This window comes from Lipotes vexillifer, unplaced genomic scaffold (assembly GCF_000442215.2).
Source record: "Lipotes vexillifer unplaced genomic scaffold, Lipotes_vexillifer_v1.1 scaffold443, whole genome shotgun sequence".
NCBI classification, from domain to species: Eukaryota; Metazoa; Chordata; class Mammalia; order Artiodactyla; family Lipotidae; genus Lipotes; species Lipotes vexillifer.
In genome coordinates, this window is record NW_006779163.1 from 4,560,225 (window position 1) to 4,562,882 (window position 2,658).

General features: G+C 53.3%; 1 pseudogene; it reads right to left on the minus strand.

Moving 5' to 3' along the window:
* Nucleotides 1-1,910: 1,910 nt before the first annotated feature.
* LOC103074978 (histone H4 pseudogene) lies at nt 1,911-2,222 on the minus strand (annotated as a pseudogene).
* Between the last annotated feature and the right edge of the window lie 436 nt (nt 2,223-2,658).

A 2,658-nucleotide genomic window follows, 5' to 3' on the forward strand; every position in this document is an offset into this window, starting at 1 on the left:
ACGCTCCAGGACCTTGCTTCAGACTGGTAAGCTCCCCCGATGTCTTTGTCGCTGATTCCGCGCTCTTTCGTCCGTCTTGAAGCTGGGCAAAGCACAGGCCTTGCAGGCTGGCGGGGTGCAGCCCGACGACCGTGGGCAGAGCCAGCCTGGAGACCGAGGAAACTCCTGTGAGCGCTGAGATGTCGCGAATTCAGGAAGCGGGTGAGGGGGAATGGAATGTTGCTTGGCCGTCGACTGGCATGGGGGGCCCCCAAGTTGGGGGTGTAATCCTGCAGGTTTCAGGGGGTATTTCTGGGGCGGCCGTCCACTAACATGGGGGGCCCAAAATTTCCAGGGGCGATCCTGAAAGTTGCGGGGGAAATCCTGGGGTGGCCGTCCACTAGTACGGGGCCCCCTGGGGTGGCTTCCTTGATAAAGGGGGGCCGCCAAGAGGGTTCGGAGAACTCATAGACACCCCTAAGGCTGTTGGGGAGATATTGGCCGTCATTACAACGGGAAAGTAGAAGTTAGACTGTCGGGCGGCGGCTGCAGCTGTGGGCTGGCTGGTGCTTGTTACAATAAGAAAGGCCCTGGGCTGGGCAACAGTGGCTTCAGTGTGGAATGCGTCAAACTGCTGGGTCTACAGCGAGATGCTGTTGTCGTCGTCTTCCGGGCTTCTGTGAAAACTCGACCCAGCTAATGTGACTAGGTGGGCACAACCGACAGTGGTGGGGAAGGACCCTGCCCGTCCTCCTGTCTCCGTATCAGGTGGACCCCCGTGGGTAAACGATACTGTACAGCTAACTGCCCATGAGCCTCCCTGGGCTAGGCTGTGTGGACTGGAATAGGCTGATTTCTGGACACACAAGTCCAACTATTAGGATTAACTGTGTTTTCTTTGGAAAGACCTGATGGGCCCACCCCTAATGGTACATAGCGTGGGGTAGCAGACCTGTACTGTGACTGCTGACCCCTGGCCTGGCCACCAGAATGTTTCTCGTAGAGCCCGGGCCTTCCCTTCCCCATGGGGGTGGCCTTGCCTTCCTTGTAACTGGACAGGATGCTGTGGCCATAGGTGCCCTCTCCATCGACCCGGTAAGTGCGTGGCTCCAGGGTTTGCCCACGTCCTGTTCTTAGCATACCAGCTACCTTACTCTTGGTGCTTTTTTAGCTTCTGGTGTCTGTATTGTATTTGTGGTGTCTGGTTGCAGTGCCCCTCTACATGCCTGACCCCAGGGATATTGAGGAAGAGATGCGGACCAAGAATGTAAGGGTTGTGCAGGGTATGTAGGGCTGCAGTGTATGGTCAAGCCACCCAAGATGGCTGTTGTCTTGCTGTCTGTATACCCCTTGTCTCTGTCGCGCACTCTGGGCTCGTTCTTTGGTCTTGAGGCTGGGCAAGCATAGGCCTTGTAGGTCTGTGGGGTGCAGCCCAACAGCTTTGCTCTGAAATTAGCTTGGAGCACACCATGGGTCCAGATGACCAGGTCCAGATGACCTGCCTGGCACGGTCATCTAAACAAAGTCGGTGAGTTGCCTTTTAAGAAAAATAGTGGATACGGGAAACTGACAAAGAATGGTGGAAATTCTACCAGCTGGGTGCTACGGGGAAAGAATGGGTCCATGTTTCCTGAGCTGTTTTTCATGGATGAGATGGACCCGAAGGCTGGCCAGCCATGCTGAATGGACCACACTCGAAGGATCAACTCATGGATCGGCAGACATTTGAAAAAACAAGTGTGTAGGGATCTGGCCAATCCTAAATTTATCCCCGCGGCTTTTGAATTCAAGAGTATTTTCCTTTAGGAGAAGGGTGCTGAATCATTCTTTTATCAGTATGAAGGAATAGGTTTTTTTTTTTTTTTTCGTGGCCCTGAGAAGGGCCTTTTGTGAGTCAACAAGAGCTTCACAGCCGAAGACCGCAATGAAACTTAGCCGCCGAAACCGTACAGAGTGCGTCCCTGGCGTTTGAGCGCGTAAACCCCGTCCATGGCGGTGACAGTCTTGCGCTTGGCGTGCTCGGTGTAGGTGACAGCGTCGCGGATCACATTCTCCAAGAACACCTGCAGCACCCCGCGGGTCTCCTCGTAGATAAGACCAGAAATACGCTTCACACCACCACGCCGGGCGAGGCGGTGGATAGCAGGTTTGGTGATGCCCTGGATGTTCTCACGGAGATCTTTACGATGACGCTTGACGCCCCCCTTCCCCAGACCCTTTCCACCCTTGCCTCGGCCAGACATGACTAAGAGCTACTCCTAACCTCTTACAGCAGGAATAGCTCTTTGACATCACTGAAACTTAATGAATACATTGGGGGTTCTTCCTTTTCCTTTTCAAATTTCATGTGTTCTCAGCGTTCCCAAATTGGGTTGGTTTGGGTGTCATTTGTGACAAGTAATCAAGACCAACGCTGGCAACCCCAAGAGGTGGGCACAACTAGTCTTCAATATCTGGTAGCATTCTTTTACTACATGCTTCCCCTGACTCGGCAGGGGCCTCCTGCTTGCCTGTTCTTTCACTTTGATGTCCCACTGTCTCCACATCTTCTCAGTTGAGACACCGTCCTGTCTCAGGGAACAGTAGCAATGATGGCTTACAGGCATGAGCTCTGGATTCAGATAGACACAAGCCTCTCTTTGGCTGATGACTTACTGTCTTATCTTGAGCAATTATATA